Consider the following 25,687-nt stretch of genomic DNA (forward strand, 5'->3'; position numbering starts at 1 on the left):
TTGGAGGATGCAGAGGCAGCTCCTGCTCCTTTCCCTCGGATGGTGGTGGTGGAGGTGAAGCCAACAGGTATTCTTCCCCTGCTAGTGGAGCCTTGGGCTGTGGGCGCTCGGCCTCCCCCCTCTTGGGCTGTGGACGGACCAACTCCTCATCCTCCGGTTTCTGCTCTGGGCCATCCTCCTCCCACATGGGTGCAGGATGTTCAGGCTCCTCCCTCACCTGCCATGGAGGGGGTTGGTCGGGTGCTACATGCCCGACCTCACCAACGGCGAAGCACCATTCCTCACCTTTCAGACAGGTGAGGCAGACGCTCGGCTTTTAATAATAAATTAAATAATAAACAAAACACTTACACAAAAGGGCTCGATGGCCAAAATAAACTAACAAACAAATACTGTGTGGTACAGTGGTAGCAGTTTCTTCGGGTGTATTAAGAACATAAGAAAGTTTACAAACGAGAGGAGGACATTCAGCCCATCTTGCTCGTTTGGTTGTTAGTAGCTTATTGATCCCAGAATCTCATCAAGCAGCTTCTTGAAGGATCCCAGGGTGTCAGCTTCAACAACATTACTGGGGAGTTGGTTCCAGACCCTCACAATTCTCTGTGTAAAAAAGTGCCTCCTATTTTCTGTTCTGAATGCTCCTTTATCTAATCTCCATTTGTGACCCCTGGTCCTTGTTTCTTTTTTCAGGTCAAAAAAGTCCCCTGGGTCGACATTGTCTATACCTTTTAGGATTTTGAATGCTTCAATCAGATCACCGCGTAGTCTTCTTTGTTCAAGACTGAATAGATTCAATTCTTTTAGCCTGTCTGCATACAACATGCCTTTTAAACCCGGGATAATTCTGGTTGCTCTTCTTTGCACTCTTTCTAGAGCAGCAATATCCTTTTTGTAACGAGGTGACCAGAACTGAACACAATATTCTAGGTGAGGTCTTACTAATGCATTGTAAAGTTTTAACATTACTTCCCTTGATTTAAATTCAACACTTCTCACAATATACCCGAGCATCTTGTTGGCCTTTTTTATAGCTTCCCCACATTGTCTAGATGAAGACATTTCTGAGTCAACATAAACTCCTAGGTCTTTTCCATAGATTCCTTCTTCAATTTCAGTATCTCCCATATGATATTTATAATGCACATTTTTATTGCCTGCATGCAATACTTTACACTTTTCTCTATTAAATGTCATTTGCCATGTGTCTGCCCAGTTCTGAATGCTGTCTAGATCATTTTGAATGACCTTTGCTGCTTCAACAGTGTTTACCACGCCTCCTATTTTTGTGTCGTCTGCAAATTTAACGAGTTTGCTTACTATACCAGAATCTAAATCATTAATGTAGATTAGAAATAGCAGAGGACCCAATACTGATCCCTGTGGTACTGCACTGGTTACCTCGCTCCATTTTGAGGTTTCTCCTCTAATCAGTACTTTCTGTTTTCTATCTGTTAACCACTCCCTAATCCATGTGCATGCATTTCCTTGAATCCCTACTGCGTTCAGTTTGAGAATTAATCTTTTATGTGGGTGTGGCAGGATGGCTTGGTGTGGTGAGGTGTGGTGACATCACGGACCAGGAAGTAACTGAAACCAAAACAATGGATGGGCGGGTGAAGCTGAATGCTACGGCTTATTAATAAACAAAACAAAATGAAAGATTTAAACAAACAACAAAACAGAAACAAAAAGGCACAAGGGCCAAATGAATAAACAAATACGTTTAGCAGTCGTTTTTAAATGTCGTTATTTCTCCTCACTCTCTCTCGCTCTCTCCGCTCCCCGTACTCTCCTCTGTACACTCAACCCCCCAGAACGGACAGCTGCAGGTTCTTATACTCTGGCCGAGGGGTTAACTAGTTGTTAATTATCTTATTACCCCTCGGCCAGAGTCTGCACGCGTTTGATAAGGATGCGTGACTGTCAGCTAGTTAAATAATCAGTAGCTGATCAGTCATGCATCCTCACAGGGTTTCTAAATATAAATAATAAAAAACAATAATAAAAGACGCAGCGCTTTTACCTGCGCCACAAACAAATACAAATAATAATAAATAAATTCATAGGGGCGCAGCACACATGGCCTTTTCGGCCACCTCCCCCCTTAGTCCCCAAAGTCCCGGCTAGCAGTCCCGGCGCAGGAACAGGGGCAGCAACGGGCCAAAGGTGGCGGCCACGGTGGGATGTCCTCCTCCCACCCAAACAACTGTAGCATCCCAGTGGACCAAGCACAGGCTGGCTCCTCCGGCCAGAAAAATTTTGGGGGTGGTCTCCAGACCTGCCCCCCCTTCTTCATGGCCGGCAGCTCCCCTCCGTGGGGCTCCGGCCACCCATTCTCCTGCAGCGAAATTGCTGCGGGGGGGAGCTGGTCTCCTAACCTCCCCCCCCTTCTTCATGGCTGGCAGCTGCCCTTCATGGGGCTCCAGCCACAGTATTTCCTGTCGCGAAAGTGCGGCTGGGGGAGCTGGTCTCCTGACCTCCCCCCCCTTCTTCGTGGCCGGCAGCTCCCCTTCATGGGGTTCCAGCCATAGTATTTCCTGCCGCATGGCAGGACTGGTAGCGATCCCAGGCAAAACAGGACCCTCGGGAGGCGACGACAGCAGCAGCGGACCCTCGGGAGGCGACGGCAGCAGCAGCGAACCCTCGGGAGGCGACGGCAGCAGCAGCGGACCCTCGGGAGGCGAACTCGGGAGGGGAGCCCCTGGCCACGGAGGCGGCAGCGGGAGCTCCACTTCTCCCTCGTACCCTGTAACTGGTGGCTCTCCAGGCGATGCGGAGCAACAGGCAGCCCCAGGCGATGCGGAGCAACAGGCAGCCCCAGGCGATGCGGAGCAACAGGCAGCCCCAGGCGATGCGGAGCAACAGGCAGCCCCAGGCGATGCGGAGCAACAGGCAGCCCCGGGCGATGCGGAGCAACAGGCAGCCCCGGGCGATGCGGAGCAACAGGCAGCCCCGGGCAGTGCGGAGCAACAGGCAGCCCCGGGCAGTGCGAAGCAGGCATCCTTGGGTGGTGCGAGGCAGGCATCCTTGGGCGGTGCAAGGCAGGGCAGGAGCAGTCCTTCCCATGACGGTGGATGTGGAACCAGCAGGTTTTTACCCTCTGCTGGTGGAGGTGGGAGGGGAAAGCAGTCCTCCCACGGCGGTTGAGGTGGAACAAGCAGGAATTCACCCTCTGCTGGTAAAGCTGGGAGCGGTAAGCAGTCCTCCCACGGCGCTTGAGATGGAACCAGCAGGCATTCACCCTCTGCTGGTGGAGGTGGGAGGGGCAAGCAGTCCTCCCATGGTGGTTGAGGCGGAACCAGCAGGCATTCACCCTCTGCTGGTGGAGGTGGCGGTGGTGGAGACATGGTTGCGATGTCTGGGAGGGATGCTGGGTGGTGTTTCTGTTCCCAGGCCTCCCAGCGCTCCCCATCTCTCGCCCACAGGAGGTTGATCACAGCAGGGAGGGCCACCATTATATCCCTCTCAGGCTCTGCCAGCCAGTCCCAGATCCCCTCAGAGGAGACAGGATTCTTCCACCTCGGAGGATGCGGGTCCTCTCTCACCCTTGCTGGATGCTCAGGCTCCTTCCTCTCCTGCCATGGAGGGGGTTGGTCTGGTGCCACGTGCCCGACCTCACCAACCGCGAAGCACCACTCCTCACCCTTCAGGCAGGTGAGGCAGACGTCCAGCATGGTAAGGACCCGCTGCTGTTGCTGCGCCTCCTGCTGCTGTTGTTGCTGCTGCTGCTTTCTCCTCCGGCTACTTTTCCCCATTTTTTTTTTTTTTTCAAAAAAACACACAAAAAAATACTTTTTGAAAAAAAAACAAAAAAAAACGTCCTTTTCCTTGCTGGTCCGACTGTTGGAGGCGTTGTTTTATCCCACTTCTGACTCCATATGTGGCAGGATGGCTTGGTGTGGTGAGGTGTGGTGACGTCACGGACCAGGAAGTAACTGAAACCAAAACAATGGATGGGCGGGTGAAGCTGAATGCTACGGCTTATTAATAAACAAAACAAAATGAAAGATTTAAACAAACAACAAAACAGAAACAAAAAGGCACAAGGGCCAAATGAATAAACAAATACGTTCTCGCTCTCTCTCGCTCTCTCCGCTCCCCGTACTCTCCTCTGTACACTCAACCCCCCAGAACGGACAGCTGCAGGTTCTTATACTCTGGCCGAGGGGTTAACTAGTTGTTAATTATCTTATTACCCCTCGGCCAGAGTCTGCACGCATTTGGTAAGGATGTGTGACTGTCAGCTAGTTAAATAATCAGTAGCTGATCAGCCACGCATCCTCACGGGGTTTTATATATACAAAAACAATAACAAAAGACGCGGCGCTTTTATCCGCGCCGCAAACAAATACAAATAATAATAAATAGGGGCGGGACACTCCGCCACACATGCCCCCCCTTGTGCGCAGCACACATGGCCTTTTCGGCCACCTCCCCCCTTAGTCCCCAAAGTCCCGGCTAGCAGTCCCGGCGCAGGAACAGGGGCAGCAACGGGCCAAAGGTGGTGGCCACTGTGGGATGTCCTCCTCCCACCCAAACAGCCGTAGCGTTCCGATGGCCCGCGCACAGGCCGGCTCCTCTGGCCAAAAAAATAATGATATAATAAATAATAAAAAACAATAACAAAAGACGCGGCGCTTTTATCTGCGCCGCAAACAAATACAAATAATAATAAATAAATACATAGGGACGGGACACTCCGCCACAGTGGGACTTTGTCAAAAGCTTTCTGGAAATCTAAATAAACCATGTCGTATGCTTTGCAGTTATCCATTTTCAATGTTGCATCCTCAAAAAAGTCAAGTAGGTTAGTTGGACACGATCTCCCTTTCCTAAAACCATGCTGGCTGTCTCCCAGGGTATTGTTACCATATAGGTAATTTTCCATTTTGGATCTTATTATAGTTTCCATAAGTTTACATATAATAGAAGTCAGGCTTATTGGTCTGTAGTTACCTGGTTCGGTTTTGTCTCCCTTTTTGTATCGGTATTACGTTTGCTATTTTCCAGTCTGTCGGTACAACCCCTGTGTCAAGAGACTGTTGCATGATCTTGGTTAGCGCTTTGTAAATAACTTCTTTCATTTCTTTTAGTACTATTGGGAGGATCTCATCTGGCCCAGGGGATTTGTTTATTTTAAGAGCTCCTAGTCCCGTTAACACTTCTGGCTCTGTTATACTAAAGTATTCTCTCGCTCTATAGTACTCCCATCTCTGGCTCAAAGGAAAATGCCCCGATTAGCCTGGAACGGGTTCTTTTAAGCTGTGGCTGGAGCCTTAATTAATTATCAATAAAGCAATTACCTTGTTGAGGCTCCAGCCACATTCTCACAGGTTTTTAAATTAAAAACAAACAATAAAAACATGGCTTTCCCATCGTCCCAAATATAATAATAATAATAATAATAATAATAATAATAATAATAATAATAATAATAATAATCCTCCAAAACATTCAAATAATACAGGGGCGGGGTGTACCCCGTCACACACATGGATAAGGAAAGTTTTGAACCTATATTACATACTGTAGCAAGGCGATTGCCCTGCACGTGTGTATTTAGTGTTGGTATCATTTGTATGGGGAAATGGGTTTATTGTATGTCGTTGTGGAGTTGATTTGTTTAATTACATTTATTGTTTCCAGACGGGCGCTCGATTGAAACTTGCTGCCTGCTAGGCTTGGTTGAGGGGGGAGGACAGAAAGTGATTGGCTGTGCTGGTCCTCAATCAGGTGGGCGGGTCTAGACCGAGTGTCCGTCAGTTCAAAAGCATCCGCGGGAGATGGTTCGGGGCGACTGTAACGCCATGCCAGAGGGGAGTGGCGTATACTCGGGAGGAGAGGGTCCGTTCTGCAGGAACGACAGCTACACAACCCTGAGGCTGCAAGCGGTGCTTATGAAGGCAATGCCCAGCCAAGGCCGTATGAAGCAGCACGAGTCGTTGTATGAATACCGGCTCATGAGTAGGTTAGTTAGGGGATTGTGATCCCATGTGATGTATAGCTAGGGTTATGTAGTGTAGCCGGTTCCTGGAGCGGGACGCCTCGTTTTAAGGCTAGCACTCGCCCTCTGGGGCACTTTTTATTTGTAGTTTTTGTACTGTGTTTTATTTTGCCTTTTGTACAGCTTGCTGTATGTGTCCTCTGTGCGTTACCATGGCTGGTAACGTCACATGACCATCTTTATTTATTTTGTTTTGTTAATAAATCCTGCGTGCCTGTGCCGGCGTTTCAACTCCACCCCCAATGTCTTTCTGTATTGCTTAAGCAGCGGCTACCCACACACGTGACACGAGTAAGACCCAGTCACACATACATATATAGCAAGGTTTTCCTCTAAGCTTTGAGGCAGTATTTGTCAGTAGTTTCATTATTACTTTATCTTACTTTGCTGTTGTTCCTTTGTTTCTAGAGTATGGCATGTTTTGTGTTTGGATTTTAATTCCCTTCCCCTTTCTTCTAATGCAGTAACTTCTTCGAGCTTATATTTGTACCTGCTAATGCATCACCACAAAGAGTATTTTTGGTAACAGAATGCTTGCACCTGAAATCGCTGCCTCTCACGGTTCCCAGCTTCTCCCCCACTAGAGAAGCATATTCCAGCTCCATGGTGGTGGCTCTCTCTATCTATCACCTTTTAAATATAAAAGCACTGCTTCAGTTGTGACAGAATTGTGTCCGGATATTCTTTAGCAAGTATCTGAATCTAGGGGCCTCTGTCTTTTTGCATGTATGTGAAACAGTGATTTGGTAATCTGACATTTCATGTTCCAAAAGTTCCACTTTTGCATTTGCAGCTGTTGCAGGTATTGCATTTTACTGAGCTATTTGTTTTGATAATGTGTTGTGTTTATTAAAAGCATGCTGGCCTGGCATGAGTCCAGCATGGTTTTAGCATACTTACAAAGAGTTGCTCTAATCAGCTCCAAAATGCAGAACTGGGTTCTTACCGGTTACCAGCAATGGTAGACCGGTTTACAAGCAGATTGAACACACTGGTAAATCTGTGATCGCAGACACACCTTCAACACACACTTGTGACAAAAAATGCAAAAAATAAATAAATAAAAAATACAAAACAGAAACACTGGGAGAAAAAAAATACAAGAATTAAGCTGAGAGGACCTTGTCTCTGGCAAGACTCCCTGTAAAAGGCCCGGTCCTAAACAAGTCCTCTCTATACTTACCCAGTATACAAATCCTTGTTCTGATTTTTCTGAAGACCCCAAACCTACAGTACACATAATCAGAATTATTAAACACACAATGCATTGTTTATTTTATTTTGAATAACCCTAACCCAACCTAGTACATTACTCTGCTCTTCACTTGCTGAACACACTGACACATACAGTTTTGTACTTTTAAAAAGTGAATACAATAGCAAAACTGGGACGATTTAACAATTTTATTGTTTCTGACCGGGACTAAAAATTAAGAGTGACATCTGGAACAATCCCAGTTTTCCTGGGATGTGGGGTAACCCTCTTCACCGATACACCTTGAAAAATAAAGCCTATACAGTTAAATTGAATAAACTCCCACAAGCGTGCAGCTTTATTTTTGAAATTGTATATTTGTTTGTGCCGTAATGCATATAATAAACAAGCACTATGTGCAGGTGTGACAGAAATACAATGATTCTTGGTTGTAAATCTCCCTCCCGACCTGTGAGGGTGCTAAGCAACTAGAACAGAGTTCTTTGGACGGGCTGGCCCGACAGTTTTTTCCCCAGGGTTGATGGGAAATCGGCCAGCAGGGAAGGGGCGAGACTCCGTTGCAATAACACATTGACCCGGAAGGGAAACGACGTGGCAGCCGCAGATTGGAGAGGCGGTTGCACTCGTTTACCAAGGGGTCATGTGTGACAGCATAAAAGGGAATGGAGAATCGCAATCTGTTCCTTCGCATTGGTTTTGTGTGTATGAACCGAGAAGGACTGTGAGAGACCCCGTAAACACTGTTTCAGTATCGTGAGTGCTTTGTTTGTTTGTCTTTGTGTAATTCGTCTTGTTTGTAAATCACTAGATGGCTAACACGATTCCGGAGCTGTCGCCTTGGGCCAGCACAAAGCCGTAACAGCACTTCACCACAGTCATGAAATAAACTGTATCACCCACCAGGAGCACTACTGCACACACCCAGGACTGATGACTGTGTTGGTATTATTGTGGGGCAGATCCTTATTTTTTAGGGTCTAGAAGCCCGTTATTGTCTACCCTGTGCAGTACACATTATTGTCTACCCTGTGCAGTACACATTGCTGTGTATTGCCCGGGGGATTATTGTTATTGATCACCAGACCTGGATAAAAATAAAACTCACTTTCCAAACTGGATTACAAGGCTCGGTCTGTTTAATTACACTGCATCACTCCTGCACCTGTTCCCACTCAGCCGCTTTGCCACAGCAGGTCTAACAGCATGTTACTTTTAAACAAATGACTGTATTCTCCCCATGTAGGAAACCTTTCATTTTTTTAGCGACTTTACTGCAATGATTTGTTTAATTCTAGATAGAGGTTCCCACAAAACCGAACATTTACTCATATTGATACATATCAAAATACGATCACAGGTTATGTTTGTAGATATGTGTGAAAAATAATATTTCTGACAAATAAGTTTTGTGGCAACTAGGCTTGTTTCACATTTATCCCACATGAATTATTACATGTTTTTTCACATTATAACACAAATAATAAAGTCTGTTTGTATTTTGGAATTCTCTGCCTCTGTCAAAGACATTTTTTTGGTTGTTGTCCGAGTAACAATCCCAAATTTCTGTTGCAGTTGTCTGTGCATGTTTCATGCTGACAATAGCGGTGTTGCCCATGAGTGTAAGTGGCAAACGTGCGCCGTCTCAAGGACCCCTACATTCACAGTTGAACAAAAAACAGATCAAAGCCGTCATAGAGCCCTCTTTGGAGCAGGACACTTTTAGGACGGTTGGACCTGGGTTGGGTGTTTTTACACTACAAAAAAAGACCTAAGCCGCCTCAGAGTCTGCTTAAAAGTGGCTAGTGTAATAGGGTATAGGACTGCTCTGATCAGAATGCAACAATTTCATGGCCACTCTGACATCGTTATCTAGACCTGCTGATTAAGATTAGGTGTGTCTGATTTCTTAACTCTCTTGTACCTGGCTTTAATTGCAGTACCATAATTGTTCACGTGAATTCAATTATGTCTCTTGGAATTCCACATGTGGCCTTTGTACAAATAGCTTTGGGGGCTCCCAGTAAAGGCGCTCCGCATGGAGAGCAGGATACACCCTATAGCCTGGAGATTCCGACCGTGCCGACCGTGACCGGGGGTTCCTAGGGGGTGGAGCACAATTGGCTGAGCGCCGCCCAGGTAGGGAGGGCTTAGGTCGGCAGGGCAATCCACAGTTCAAAAATAATAATTGGGCATTCCAAATTTGAGAGAAAACTGGGGTAAAAACCATTGGCAACGACTAAATTTAAAAAAAAAAATAGCTTTGACCATTCCTCTAGTTTGTCTTTGGAGACTTGGACTAGCTTGAAGACTATCCAGTCTCCCCACAGGCACATTGTGGAAGATGACTAGTCTTCAAATAAATTAGTACTTTGTATTCATCAAAGACAAAGAAACCTGTCTTAATTCAGTAAGGGGGTCTGTCGGTCCTTGGTGTTTACTGGAGTTCTAATCAGGTTAACAAGAAACATCACGATGTGCTTCACTGCTAAAAGTTCCTACTTTTGTACTGCTGTTGCAGTGGCAGGGTATGTTAGCTGGGTAGAAGTCAGACTGGAAATAAAGACTGGAAATAGGGGACAACCATTTCAATAGAATGTTATCAGTAAAACAATACAGGATTTTAAATTAAAATGTATTTAAAAAAAAAAAAAAAAATTCTCTGGATACGTTTGACATCTATTTTACAATACTGGGGCCCGGTGAAAGTACAGACCAGGGCAGTAATCAAACAACTTCACTCATCTCAGCTTCCAATTCTGTCTTGACTAATGTACAGTTGATCTCGCTTACTGTTGAGGCTTGGAAGAAGTTTTGACTTTGCTTATTAAAAACCTTTTGCCTACTTTTACAGTGCTGTTTTAGGGACACCATGAAATTTAGAAAGTAATCGGTTTTAACTAAGCTTGGTTTTACTGTATCTGTGTATGCTAAAATAGCTATATTTTACATTGTTGTAACCGTTTTTGTACATGTCTATTTGTTACATTATTAATTCATATTTATATATTTTAATTAATGTTTTGTAGGACATTCCTTCTTTTTTTGTGCTTTTCCTTTTCTGTAAATAAACAGAAAAAAAAATTAGCTCTAGAAATAGTCACATAGTCCAAACAGTTTTCAATACAAGTCCTGTGCTATTCACAGCTGCTTGTGATGTCATTTGCAATTGCTAGGCAACCAGCGGTGAATGTCACAAATGCAATAAAAGCAGAAGCTCACTCCTACACAGTTCACTTTCCGAACGCCCCTCTGCTGCACTTCCCCACTCCACACTCTCCAGATCAGCCTTTTTCAAGCTTGTCACTACATGGAAAAAAGGGTAACTTGATACAAGTCACTGTGGAGGAGGTAAACACAGAAAGGTCTGCATGTTTATCAGCTATGTTTCCAGAAAATTCAGCAGGTATAATCAGGTTTAGATTTTAATATATTACAGAAAAGTTGAGAGACTTGAGTTAAACAGAAATGTATTGGTACTGGCATTTGAAAATGCTGCATTGTGTGTGTCACAATCACATAAATAAAGAAATGCATACATAAATAAATACCCCCTCCCACACAGCTGTATGTACCAACTAGTATAGAATACTTATATACTCCCAGAATCAAATGCTCTCAGTATCTTGTGCCTTTATGTTAATACCAACTTTTGACACAATTGGATAAGCGGTTTTCCAGATATTTGCAAACATGTAAGTGTGAAATACAGATGGATTTATTCAGATTTCCAGAAAGCTTTTGACAAAGTCCCACATAAAAGATTAATTCTCAAACTGAACGCAGTAGGGATTCAAGGAAATGCATGCACATGGATTAGGGAGTGGTTAACATGTAGAAAACAGAAAGTACTGATTAGAGGAGAAACCTCAAAATGGAGTGAGGTAACCAGTGGTGTACGACAGGGATCAGTATTTGGTCCTCTGCTATTCTTAATCTACATTAATGATTTAGATTCTGGTATAGTAAGCAAACTTCTTAAATTTGCAGACGACACAAAAATAGGAGGAGTGGCAAACACTGTTGCAGCAGCAAAGGTCATTCAAAATGATCTAGACAGCATTCAGAACTGGGCAGACACATGGCAAATGACATTTAATAGAGACAAGTGTAAGGTACTGCACACAGGCAATAAAAATGTGCATTATAAATATCATGTGGGAGATACTGAAATTGAAGAAGGAATCTATGAAAAAGAACATAAGAAAGTTTCCAAACGAGAGGAGGCCATTCAACCCATCTTGCTTGTTTGGTTGTTAGTAGCTTATTGATCCCAGAATCTCATCAAGCAGCTTCTTGAAGGATCCCAGGGTGTCAGCTTCAACAACATTACTGGAGAGTTGGTTCCAGACCCTCACAATTCTCTGTGTAAAAAAGTGCCTCCTATTTTCTGTTCTGATGACCTAGGAGTTTATGTTGACTCAGAAATGTCTTCATCTAGACAATGTGGGGAAGCTATAAAAAAAAGGCCAATAAGATGCTCAGATATATTGTGAAAAGTGTTGAATTTAAATCAAGGGAAGTAACGTTAAAACTTTACAATGCATTAGTAAGACCTCATCTAGAATATTGGGTTCAGTTCTGGTCACCTCGCTACAAAAAGGATATTGCTGCTCTAGAAAGAGTGCAAAGAAGAGCAACCAGAATTATCCTGGGTTTAAAAGGCATGTTGTATGCAGACAGGCTAAAAGAATTGAATCTATTCAGTCTTGAACAAAGAAGACGATCTGATTCAAACATTCAAAATTCTAAAAGGTATAGACAATGTCGACCCAGGGGACTTTTTCAACCTGAAAAAAGAAACAAGGACCAGGGGTCACAAATGGAGATTAGATAAAGGGGCATTCAGCACAGAAAATGGGAGGCACTTTTTTACACAGAGAATTGTGAGGGTCTGGAACCAACTCCCCAGTAATGTTGTTGAAGCTGACACCCTGGGATCCTTCAAGAAGCTGCTTGATGAGATTCTGGGATCAATAAGCTACTAACAACCAAACGAGCAAGATGGGCTGAATGGCCTCCTCTCATTTGTAAACTTTCTTATGTTCTTATGGAGTGATGTATGGACAGAGACACCCCATATAGTATGCTAAATAATGTTAATACCAAGTTCCATCATAATTAAAACAAACGGTTCTCCAGATATGGAAATGCAATGTGTGGCATATGTACCAGTCTCATCCTCGTGGGGGGAGCAGTCTCATCCTCGTGGGGGGCGCAGTCTCATCCTCGTGCGGGGAGCAGTCTCCTCCTCGTGGGGGGCGCAGTCTCATCCTCGTGGGGGGGCGCAGTCTCATCCTTGTGGGCGGCACAGTCTCATCCTCGTGGAGGGGGAGCAGTCTCATCCTCATGGAGGGGGCGCAGTCTCATCCTCGTGGAGGGGGTGCAGTCTCATCCTTGTGGAGGGCGCAGTCTCATCCTCGTGGAGGGGGAGCGGTCTCATCCTCGTGGAGGGGGAGCGGTCTCATCCTCGTGGAGGGGGCGCAGTCTCATCCTCGTGGGGGGGGAGCAGTCTCATCCTCGTGGAGGGGGAGCAGTCTCATCCTCGTGGAGGGGGAGCAGTCTCATCCTCGTGGAGGGGGCGCAGTCTCATCCTCGTGGGGGGGGAGCAGTCTCATCCTCGTGGAGGGGGAGCAGTCTCATCCTCGTGGAGGGGGAGCAGTCTCATCCTTGTGGAGGGGGCGCAGTCTCATCCTCGTGGGGGGCGCAGTCTCATCCTCGTGGGGGGCGCAGTCTCATCCTCGTGGGGGATGCAGTCTCATCCTCCTGGGGGGCGCAGTCTCATCCTCGTGGAGGGGGCGCAGTCTCATCCTCGTGGAGGGGGAGCAGTCTCATCCTCATGGGGGGCGCAGTCTCATCCTCGTGCGGGGAGCAGTCTCCTCCTCGTGGGGGGCGCAGTCTCATCCTCGTGGGGGGCGCAGTCTCATCCTCGTGGAGCGAGCAGTCTCATCCTCGTGGGGGGCGCAGTCTCATCCTCGTGGGGGGGCGCAGTCTCATCCTCGTGGAGGGAGCAGTCTCATCCTCGGGGGGGCGCAGTCTCATCCTCGGGGGGGCGCAGTCTCATCCTCGTGGAGGGAGCAGTCTCATCCTCGGGGGGCGCAGTCTCATCCTCGGGGGGCGCAGTCTCATCCTCGTGGAGGGGGAGCAGTCTCATCCTCGGGGGGGCGCAGTCTCATCCTCGTGGAGGGGGAGCAGTCTCATCCTCGGGGGGGCGCAGTCTCATCCTCGTGGAGGGGGCGCAGTCTCATCCTCGTGGAGGGAGCAGTCTCATCCTCGGGGGGGAGCAGTCTCATCCTCGTGCGGGGAGCAGTCTCATCCTCGTGGAGGGAGCAGTCTCATCCTCGGGGGGGAGCAGTCTCATCCTCGTGGAGGGAGCAGTCTCATCCTCGTGGAGGGAGCAGTCTCATCCTCGTGGAGGGGGCGCAGTCTCATCCTCGGGGGGGCGCAGTCTCATCCTCGTGGAGGGAGCAGTCTCATCCTCGGGGGGGGGAGCAGTCTCATCCTCGTGGGGGGAGCAGTCTCATCCTCGTGGGGGGAGCAGTCTCATCCTCGTGGGGGGGGAGCAGTCTCATCCTCGTGGGGGGAGCAGTCTCATCCTCGTGGAGGGAGCAGTCTCATCCTCGGGGGGGTGCAGTCTCATCCTCGGGGGGGCGCAGTCTCATCCTCGTGGAGGGGGCGCAGTCTCATCCTCGTGGAGGGAGCAGTCTCATCCTCGTGGAGGGAGCAGTCTCATCCTCGGGGGGGGTGCAGTCTCATCCTCGGGGGGCGCAGTCTCATCCTCATGGGGAGCGCAGTCTCATCCTCGTGGGGAGCGCAGTCTCATCCTCGTGGAGGGGGAGCAGTCTCATCCTCGTGGGGGGAGCAGTCTCATCCTCGTGGAGGGAGCAGTCTCATCCTCGGGGGGGTGCAGTCTCATCCTCGGGGGGGCGCAGTCTCATCCTCGTGGGGGGAGCAGTCTCATCCTCGTGGAGGGAGCAGTCTCATCCTCGGGGGGGTGCAGTCTCATCCTCGGGGGGGCGCAGTCTCATCCTCGTGGAGGGGGCGCAGTCTCATCCTCGTGGAGGGAGCAGTCTCATCCTCGTGGAGGGAGCAGTCTCATCCTCGGGGGGGGTGCAGTCTCATCCTCGGGGGGCGCAGTCTCATCCTCATGGGGAGCGCAGTCTCATCCTCGTGGGGAGCGCAGTCTCATCCTCGTGGGGGGAGCAGTCTCATCCTTGTGGGGGGCGTGACCAGTAGGGGAGATGAACCATCCCTAGCAGATTTTCCTCCCTAATGCACAGCAACACAAAGGCCAACTGAACTCTTCCTGTGGGCTCCCAGACAACTTTTGCAAACTGGGTTCGAACCCTACTTGCCCTGCATTCCACACAGTGATGCTTTCACTGAGTGAGCCAATGGGGACCATCACAGTATCCTGATTTGCCACGGTTTAGATCAGTTGAATAGACCCAGTACTGTATCTCTTGTATTTTCTTGGATGAAGTTTAGAATGTTCTGTGGACCCAGAGGTCCCCTGCTTGGGGGAGCACATCACGATGCAGAGGACAGGAACAAAGAGGTGAGGCAAGTCGGGACTTCCACTCACTGCACATTAGGGAACGCTTACTTTTAAGATTTCAAATAGATTTCTTCTAATACCAAAGAGAACTTCAAGCTGCTACTAGGTCACACAAGGCACATGACATGGCTGCTACGTAGTGGAAGTTGTGGTGGGCACTTTCCGTTTGGGTGTTAATCACATGTCACACACTGTGTACTTAAAAAAGAGGTATAAAAACAGAAGTGGCTGGGAGATCAACAACAGTGACATAAACTGCAAGTGTAGAATTCATACTATAGGACTCCTATTGAAGTGCTCACACTGCTGGATTTATACACTCTGCTGCAGCAGAAACATCTTTTGGTGAGAGACAGGTGAGTAATAATTCAGTAGCAGATAAAACAGAAGTGATGATTCTGGGATCTCAGAAGCAACAAAGTAATGTGTCTGATTTACTTCTTGGTGGCTTCTCTTATGAACTTACAGACAAAATGAGAAATCTGGGTGTGATCTTCGACCCAAATCTTTCTTTTGAGACACACATCAGGAATATTACTAAAATGTATTTATCATCTAAGAAATATTGCCAAATTGAGAAGTATTGTTTCCCACTCAGATACTGAGAGACTGATGATGCTTTTTTTTATATCTTATAGAACGGATTATTGTAATGCCCTATTTTGTGGTATTCATAGCCATGTTGTTATATCTTGACTGCAACTTATACAAAACGCTGCAGTTAGAATTTGAACCGGGACTAAGAGACGAGATCACATTACCCCTGTGCTAGCATCTCTGCACTGGCTTCCAGTCCGATTCAGTATAGTTTTTAATGTGTTGCTGTAACTTGGCACCATCGTATTTAAATGATTTTTTAATGCCATACATTCCTAGATGTCCACTCAGATCAGAGAATGCCAGGTTGCTTACTGTCCCACAAATTAAAAAAAAAAAAAAAGAGGTGGTAGAGCATTCAGTTATAGGGCCCCAAAACTCTGGAGTGATCTGCCTAGCTCTGTAAGGGAAGCACCAAGTGTCACTGCTTTTAAAACCAGATTAAAACACACTTTTATAATGTAGAGTTTTTATGCTAAAATGATGTTCCTTTTATTCTGTGCCTTGTTTTACTGTTCTATGTGGTTTTTCTTTTTGTTTTAAAGCTTTTCTTGTTTTCTCTTATTAATATTTGTCAATGTTTTTTATTCATGTGAAGCGCTTTGCAGCAATTTTTATTGTGAAAGGCACTATATTAAAAAAGAATATTATTATCAGCAAAGTATTTAAGCTGCTTTTCTATACAGATTTACAGATTTAGGAAAGGAAATTGTTCCAGGTGTAGATTCTGACAAATGCAGTAGCATTGCTCTGAAGAATATCCTTAAGTGTCATTACAATTGTATAAGCTAGGGCTTATACAATTCTCTAGGGCATTAAAATGTGTGTCTGTCTACACAATGTATGTGACTGGAGGTATGGGAACTACTCAGTGAAAACCGCTATCTGAAGTTTTTTGGTAAATGTAAATATTGGCAGGGATGGGGTTAAATTCCCCTCCCTGCCCAGGTTTATTGTGTCAGGTGACTGGGGGTTGATTGGAGTAATTAACAATCAATCAGCACCTAGCCACCTGACATAAAAGGAGGCCTCAGCTCCTCATTAGGGAGAGGGAGCTGAGGAAGTAAGCTGGTAGTTTGTGTTGCTTGCTGGGGTTTTTTTTGGTTAATTTTTGCATTCCAGTGAAGGCATAGCTCAGCCTGGAAGCCTTATTTCTGTAAGTTTTACTTTGTGTTTATTGTTTGTGTTTAAGAACCTTTTTGTTTGGCCCTCGTGCCTGTTTATTTTGTGTCTTATTTAATAAAATCATTTTGTTTGAACTGCAGCCTGTCTCTGGGCCTCATCCCTTACGCCACCCTGTCACAGTAACTTTTAATCTTTTTAAATATGTGAAAGGGAATGCTTGGCTTCAGATATGAAGTACAACTTCAACCGTCTTCACCAGCAACATTGCACCTTTATTGTATTAAGACTTTTAAAAATATTTTGTTCTTTGATTTTTGTGTTGACTATTTTCATGGCTCCACAAGAAAATCATATGATGTGACATATTATAAAAGCAGGTGGAGCCAAATGAGCGTCTGTACCATTGCTCCTTAGTACGAGAGGGGTATTGCTGCAGAACGGAGGCTCCCACAGCGTAGCTCTCACAGGGGGAGTGCTGCGTGCGCAACCCGTAATAGACGTTTTCGTTATACGCTACAGCCCGATCACATGATAAGGGTGATGAATTTAGGTACTAAAACTAAGTTTATTTCATAACAATAACCTAATCTGAAACCCAATGTTTGTGGGGTAGTGGTCGTAACTTTAAATACATCAACAATAACCTAACCCTAAACCTAAGGTTCTGTGGATCACCAATTCATTCTCGCAGGGTAATCATTATGTTCCATGTTGTCACCCTCCCACTCCCTGATTATGGCCACGTGATGGGGGTGTTGAGGGTGAATGAAGCATGGCATAAATTATGAGTTGCACACGCAGCACTACTCTGTGTGAGCTACCCTGCGAGAGCTACGCTGTGTGAGCTACCCTGTGTGAGCTACCCTGTAGAAGCTCCCTGTGTGAGCTACCCTGTGTGAGCTAGCCTGCGAGAGCTACCCTGTAGGAGCTCCCTGTGTGAGCTACCCTGTGTGAGCTACCCTGTGTGAGCTACCCTGTAGGAGCTCCCTGTGTGAGCTACCCTGTAGGAGCTCCCTGTAGGAGCTACCCTGTAGGAGCTACCCTGTAGGAGCTCCCTGTGTGAGCTAACCTGCGAGAGCTACGCTGTGTGAGCTACGCTGTGTGAGCTACCCTGCGAGAGCTACGCTGTGTGAGCTACCCTGCGAGAGCTACCCTGTGTGAGCTACCATGTGAGCTACCCTGCGAGAGCTACGCTGTGTGAGCTACGCTGTGTGAGCTACCCTGCGAGAGCTACCCTGCGAGAGCTACGCTGTGTGAGCTACCATGTGAGCTACCCTGCGAGAGCTACGCTGTGTGAGCTACGCTGTGTGAGCTACCCTGCGAGAGCTACCCTGTGTGAGCTACCCTGTGTGAGCTACGCTGTGTGAGCTACGCTGCGAGAGCTACCCTGCGAGAGATACCCTGCGAGAGCTACGCTGTGAGCTACGCTGTGTGAGCTACCCTGCGAGAGATACCCTGCGAGAGCTACGCTGTGTGAGCTACGCTGTGTGAGCTACCCTGCGAGAGCTACGCTGTGTGAGCTACCCTGCAAGAGATACCCTGCGAGAGGTACGCTGTGTGAGCTACGCTGTGTGAGCTACGCTGTGTGAGCTACCCTGCGAGAGCTACTCTCTGTGAGTTACCCTGCGAGAGCTACACTGTGTGAGCTACCCTGTGAGAGCTACGCTGTGTGAGCTACCCTGCGAGAGCTATGCTGTGTGAGCTACCCTGTGTGAGCTACCCTGCGAGAGCTACGCTGTGTGAGCTACCCTGCGAGAGATACCCTGCGAGAGATACCCTGCGAGAGCTACGCTGTGTGAGCTACGCTGTGTGAGCTACCCTGTGAGAGCTACGCTGTGTGAGCTACCCTGCAAGAGATACCCTGCGAGAGCTACGCTGTGTGAGCTACCCTGTGTGAGCTACCCTGCGAGAGCTACGCTGTGTGAGCTACCCTGCGAGAGCTACGTTGTGTGAGCTACCCTGCGAGAGATACCCTGCGAGAGCTACGCTGTGTGAGCTACGCTCTGTGAGCTAACCTGCGAGAGCTACGCTGTGTGAGCTACGCTGTGTGAGCTACCCTGCGAGAGCTACGCTGTGTGAGCTACGCTGTGTGAGCTACCCTGCGAGAGATACCCTGCGAGAGCTACGCTGTGTGAGCTACCCTGTGTGAGCTACCCTGCGAGAGCTACGCTGTGTGAGCTACCCTGCGAGAGATACCCTGCGAGAGCTACGCTGTGTGAGCTACCCTGAGAGAGATACCCTGCGAGAGCTACGCTGTGTGAGCTACGCTGTGTGAGCTACCCTGCGAGAGCTACGCTGTGTGAGCTACCCTGCGAGAGATACCCTGCGAGAGCTACGCTCTGTGAGCTACCCTGCGAGAGCTAGGGTGTGTGAGCTACGCTGTGTGAGCTACCCTGCGAGAGCTACGCTGTGTGAGCTACGCTGTGTGAGCTACCCTGCGAGAGATACGTTGTGTGAGCTACCCTGCGAGAGATACGTTGTGTGAGCTACCCTGCGAGAGATACCCTGCGAGAGATACCCTGCGAGAGATACCCTGCGAGAGATACGTTGTGTGAGCTACGCTGTGTGAGCTACCCTGCGAGAGCTACGCTGTGTGAGCTACCCTGCGAGAGATACCCTTCGAGAGCTACGCTGTGTGAGCTACGCTGTGTGAGCTACCCTGCGAGAGCTACCCTGCGAGAGATACGTTGTGTGAGCTACCCTGCGAGAGATACCCTGCGAGAGCTACGCTGTGTGAGCTACCCTGCGAGAGCTACCCTGCGAGAGCTACCATGCGAGAGCTACCCTGTGTGAGCTACCCTGTGTGAGCTACGCTGTGTGAGCTACCCTGTAAGAGATACCCTGCGAGAGCTACGCTGTGTGAGCTACCCTGTGTGAGCTACGCTGTGTGAGCTACCCTGCGAGAGATACCCTGCGAGAGCTACGTTGTGTGAGCTACCCTGTGTGAGCTACCCTGCGAGAGCTACGCTGTGTGAGCTACCCTGCGAGAGATACCCTGCGAGAGCTACGCTGTGTGAGCTACGCTGTGTGAGCTACTCTGTGTGAGCTACCCTGCGAGAGCTACTCTGTGTGAGCTACCCTGTGAGAGCTACGCTGTGTGAGCTACCCTGCGAGAGCTACGCTGTGTGAGCTACGCTGTGTGAGCTACCCTGCGAGAGATACCCTGCGAAAGATAACCTGCGAGAGATACCCTGTGTGAGCTACCCTGCTAGAGCTACGCTGTGTGAGCTACCCTGCGAGAGCTATGCTGTGTAAGCTACGCTGTGTGAGCTACCCTGCGAGAGATACCCTGCGAAAGATAACCTGCGAGAGATACCCTGCGAGAGCTACGTTGTGTGAGCTACCCTGCGAGAGCGACGCAGGCAGCAGATTTGAAGGGCTATTATACAGTCCTGTTAAATCACAAACACATAAAAAAGAATTAATGGAATTGTTTACAGTGAGGGAAATCTACATTTAATTCAAGTTATTTTTGTCAATTTCTTTCATTTCATGTAAATCCAATGAGTTCAATAAACGCTGACATATTTGAAAAAGTACATAAAAAAGGAAGTAATTATTTCTTGTCTTGAGCGCAGTCAGATTTATGCTTTGAATCATTGTAAAAATCGTGTCACTTGCAAATTGTGAGACTATTGCTATTAGCCTCTTAGTACAGTCATCAGGCTATGTGCACACCCATTGACCATAACTAATCTTCCTAGGTGGTGACACTTAAGGTCAAGCAGATGTGAGACCCAGCCTCATATCTCAGTGGAAGAAGACGTCATGGGATTATAGCTCAATACAAAAACATATTTAATAGCAGCAATGCCAGTAGAAATGAGTGGATGGCACTTCATGAAAACGGATCTAACTGTATATATGGCACAAGTGTTAGGGCAGGGGTTTTCAACGGGGGGGGGGGGGGGGGGTGTACCCCTGGGTCATAGGGGTATGAAGGACAATTCAAAATTCAAAAATGAAAATCAAAGAAAATAATGATCTTGAATTGTTTTTTTAACGGCATTATATATTATCGCTAAACTACTGTACTTAAATATTTAATTTTTGTTTAGCAGCTCAAAGGTTCACCAAAGCTCTGAATCGCAGATGAAAAAAAACAGATTTTATACTGTATGTACTTTCCACCTATACGCATGCAATTGAGCAAATTTCCACTCTGATAGGGCGGGTGAAGCAGTAGTCTGACGATTCTGCCTATGGAGAGTGTTCTGTGCTGCTCACTAACTTTGGTGTTTTCAATATGTTGTATAATTCAATACTAATTAGTGAAGCACCATCTTGTGGATTTTTTAGAAGTATAAATGCTCTGGTAAACATAAATAATAATCACAATACTCATACTTGACATTTTTGTTTTATTTATTTGACGTGGCTGTATTTTAGTAACACCAATAGCATCTGATTGCATTCGTTTTCGGTGTTTGTAATGGATACATTTTTACTTGCAAAAGAAAAAACAAAATGAAAAAATAAAAAAAGACTAAACAGAAAGTGCAAAACCACAAAAAGTTATACCAAATCCCTATGGATCATTTTTATGTTGGCTTTATAAAAAAAGTTAGTTATTATAGTTTTATCTTGAGGTTATTGTTTTTGATGTTGTAAACATTTTAAAAAGGCACACATAATTATGCTTGCAGCTCGTTCAGAATACCGCCGCTAGAATTCTGACTAAAACCAGGAAAAGTGAACATATTACCCCTGTTCTGGCCTCTTTACACTGGCTCTCTGTGCAGTACAGAATTGATTTTGCCCGTATATTCCAAACCACAGTATGAGATCACAGGATGTGGGGCTGCTGGTTATTTCTAGGGTCAACAAAATTCTGGAATGCTCTGCCTTTGTTTGTCAGGGAAGCTGGGACCATTACAGTTTTCAAATCAAGACTAAAAACACACTTTTATAAAATGGCTCTTAGTGGGTTTTATGTAACTTTAAAATTGTTGCTTTTGTATTGTGTATACTGTTATTTAAATGGTCTGATTATGGCAGTTGTAGTGAAATGCTGTACAAATGTATTGTGGTTTGTTCTTTTTTTCTGCTATGTAATGTACAGTGCTTTGTGATACTTTTGTATAAAAAGAGCTATATAAATGCAATAAATAAATAAATAAATAGTAACGTCATAAGCACTTACAGTGTAGACTATTTTGTTTCCAAAGAGATTCCCAAATACTATCTTTTGATTGTGTGAATCCAAAGACTTATAATTCAAAGTTTTAAGAATAAAGCCAACTGTTTGGTATCCTGTCCTTAACCAGCAGTTTGTCAGTCCTAAACTACTGTGACACAAATTATGTATTAAATAAACAGGAAAAAAAGAATATGTTAATCAGATTATTTTATGCAACTGTGGTACCATTCAGTAGAGCGAAAATTGTAAAGGGGTTCTTGAGCTGAAACCTCCAGACAGGTGTACAGTTTCAAAAATAAGTTGAAATCCCTGTGTTAAGGTATATGATAGATTATTATTATCAATTAATTAGTCATTTAGCAGACGCTTTTATCCAAAGTAATTTACAGAAACTAGGGGGTGAACTATGTATCAACAGCTGCAGGGTCACTTAGGCCCTGTCCACACTATGCCTTTAAACCGTATTAGTTGCATTTAAGCCAGCTTAAAAGTGCTAAATACGGTTTGCATCCACACTACGCAGCATTTAATACCGTACTCGAGAACTGGACTCGAGACCACCTCAGGAGGTAGTCTCGAGTCCGGTTCTAATTAGATCGCATCGGGTAGTGCGGTTTATCAGAAGTGTGGACGCTGTGATACCAAACTACATGTTTTTGTGTATCCTCCAATATCTCAAAATGATTTGTGGTATGTTTGGCGAAATACTCAGAGCAGGTGCCTGAAGGACTTGCTATCAGTGTACACTCCGCACTAGGTATTCATTTTTATGCTTCAAAAAATCTGTCAGGACATCTCTGTTAAACTAGTGGGGAAAATAACAAAAACACAACGTTAAATTAGGCGACTGCAAAAATGAAATGCGAGTTAAGAGTAGGATCGGGGATGAACAATTCACGTAATTTGTCAGCTCTGTTTGAAATAAAATTAAGAGGACCAGAATTAGGCTCAGGCAAGATATGAAGGTAAAAACAAAAATTGTTTTGTAATTAACAGCTTTTTCTGAGTTTAATTATAAAACAGAATCAGCTCAATTTGTTTAAAGGGACTTCACCTGATTCAAATTCAAATTACATGAATTGTTCATCCCCGATCCTACTTTTAACTCGCATTTCATTTTTGCAGTCGCCTAATTTAACGTTGAGTTTTTGTTATTTTCCCCACTAGTTTAACAGAAAAATAAAACCTGAAAACTTCAAGCCCTGCTTGCTTGTGTGTGTGTGTGTGTGTGTGTGTGTGTGTGTGTGTGTGTCTGTTCGGATTTACTTTTTTCACAATACTTGTTGTATTTATTTTTAGCAATATGGACCGCTGTTAATATGGGGTCATAACACATTATTTTAAAATAAAATACAGTGCATGGTGGGATACTATTGTATTAATTTCCACGGTTCGTTGCGCTGCTGGGAATTGTAACTGAACTATTCTAATGGTGTGTGGACGCATTAAGCCTGACTAAACATGAAACGGTACTTCAGTGTGGACGCTTTGAGCTGTATTAATTAGAGCGGTTTCGAGTACGGTTCTCGAGATCGGTTATGTAGTGTGGACAGGGCCTTAGGACCTCAGTTTTACGTCTCATCCAAAGGATGATGGTGCATTTACACCAAGTGTATGCTACAACTTTCTATTTTTTGTCCAACCATGCTAGGTTAGTTTAGACACGTTTTGTTAATATTGAGCAACTTACTAAGCTTCATTTGTTTCCTTTGTATTGAACAGGGCCTGTCCCTTTGAATTACAGTAGGCAGTCTCTAATAGAAGCTGGGGGTGTGTGTAAGAAAATGTCAACTTGCTCGTCAAGTCTCCTTCCTCCTCCTCCTCCACCCACTCTCCACCTCGCTCAGTCTACAGCATGGGTGTGCTCTGCATGGTTATTCCAGGGTTACTGCAGGCTTAACCCTGGAGATTCTGAACCCAAAGTGATTAAGTGCCAGGAAACAGAAGTGCATCTATAAGAAATTCTGAAATATCTCTTTGAGCTTTAGGAATGACAGCCATAATTATGAATAACAGTTTGAAATCCACTCCTGGTTTTACTATGGGTTTATTAAGACAATCCTGTGCTTGTTACCAATACACTGTGGCTAACCAAGCTTGTATTAACCTGAAAATGCTATGCAATAAGAGTCATATTTGCATCCTCGCACTGACAATGCTATGCAAGTCATACCTTACATACAGAAATGCATGTGCACTGTAGATACAAATGTTTACAGCACTTTTGCTGTTACACTACTTGAAACAATTCCAAACTTGCGGCACACAATTGTCAGTTGCTGTTGATGTCTAGCAGAGCCAGTGGTCTGGGAGCATCCACGCTGTGAAATTTCATTCTTAAAACACGAATGCTCTTCAACCATCCCCCAGATAAATCTGATAAATTAGGATACATTCATGATCTAAAGTTGGCATTAGGTTTCTGTCTATGTCTAGAGGCTCCTGAAGGCATGGATATTCCTGGCTCTGGATGAAACAACAGAGTGCTCCTATTGGGAACCCCCTCCTCCCTTGCGATTTAATTGAGTTGACTCTACTATTGGGGTTAAAATAATACATGCAACTATGCATATAAACATCTATCCAGTCAGGATATAACAAAGCAGCCCAGTATGTACTGTACACTGCAGTCCAGTAATACAGTACTACTGCTGGGTGCTGAATTAAAAAAGAAGATCAATGAAAGGAACATAAAAATAAGTTCTAGCTCAGGGGAGCTGCTGTTAAACTTTGTGTGCTTCTCACAAGCTGCTCTGCTTCAAAACGACCCGAGGCACCAACAACACCTGCACACGCCTTCTTTTAAATGCACCTGCTTAATTGGGTAGTTAATTAATTACACAATATTAACCTTGGAGGGCTTAGCAAAGCTACTCCAACCAAAGTACATTCATCCCAAACACAAGGATACATCTTTGTTATGTATTTACTAGAGTATCTCCATTACAGAAAACAATGCATATATTCGTGATTAAAAAGAGTGAAAAGCAACTGCAATGTGCCCCCAAAGAACTGAGAAACTCTACAAGGAAACTGATTGCTAAATGACAAAATATCTGATAAGCTGAGTGCCTTCCGTTTGTAAGCATTAATAAATCTGAAATACGCACTAAATACAAATTACTAGGAAACATGTACACAAGAAAAACCAAGCCAACAAACATTATCCAATCTCTGCCTTGTCTTTGCAGCCAATCACAGTAAAAATTTGAACAATTCGAAGCTACACAGGTTGAAGCGTAAACACCCCAGTCCAACTAAACCATCAGAGGCAATCGCTATAAAAAAAGGTGCCTACAATAATCAAACTGTTTTATAACTTATGAATGCATTTCCTTATTTTATTTATTGAAGTTTAAATATATTCACCGAGTTTAAAAATGTAATGTTAAAATACAAGTAATGTAATTAAATTGCAGAGTGTGATACATGTACCTCGAAAAAAATGTGCTGAGCCGATAAAGAACCTTGTAGAACACGCGTGGTTGTACAGAAGTTCAAAGTAACATTGCAATTAAAATAGAAGGCTCTTTTTAATGCCTATCCCACTACCATTAAAGATTGTACAGTATTTATCGAGATTACTCATAACTTCAAGGTAATGTTGCATTTTACCCCCTGAAAATACATTTTACTCTCTCAGTGTTAATTAAGAGGGTAAGTTACTCCCAGACAGACCCACAACCTGATCTGGAGCGCTGATCTGGGAAACATTTTCAGCATGACCCTTTGAATTATTTTAACTGTCAGCAGTGATTACCCATGACTCCTCTCTTCCCCCGCCCTTCCCCGTTAGCAACGCACACATCAAGAGGGAATTTCTCCTCAACAATTACCTAATGGCCTGTCCCTTTACTATTCCCAACAGTAGAGAAGGTTTCGCTTGAGAAAGGCAAACACACCCCTTAAGACCTTTGTGAATCCAGGGTACACAAAGATTCATATTTTCTCAGGAAAATAAGTGAGACTGTCACGAAAATGTTATTGTAAGTGTCCATTTGAGAAAGTGTTTTCCAGTGGTTGTGGTTGCGATGTGGGTTACTTTTATAG

At 45.4% G+C, this 25,687-nt stretch overlaps 1 protein-coding gene across 1 annotated transcript in view; it reads left to right on the forward strand.

The window, feature by feature from the left end:
• Nucleotides 1-15,012: 15,012 nt before the first annotated feature.
• The window catches only part of LOC117418613 (ras-GEF domain-containing family member 1A-like), a 78,378-nt gene continuing 67,703 nt past the window's right edge, over nt 15,013-25,687 (forward strand). The window contains exon 1 of the mRNA XM_034031805.3: nt 15,013-15,131. The gene's annotated coding sequence lies outside the window, so the exon portion shown is untranslated. The remainder of the gene's footprint in view (nt 15,132-25,687) is intronic.

The sequence above is a fragment of the Acipenser ruthenus genome, chromosome 13 (genome assembly GCF_902713425.1).
Source record: "Acipenser ruthenus chromosome 13, fAciRut3.2 maternal haplotype, whole genome shotgun sequence".
Lineage (NCBI taxonomy): Eukaryota > Metazoa > Chordata > Actinopteri > Acipenseriformes > Acipenseridae > Acipenser > Acipenser ruthenus.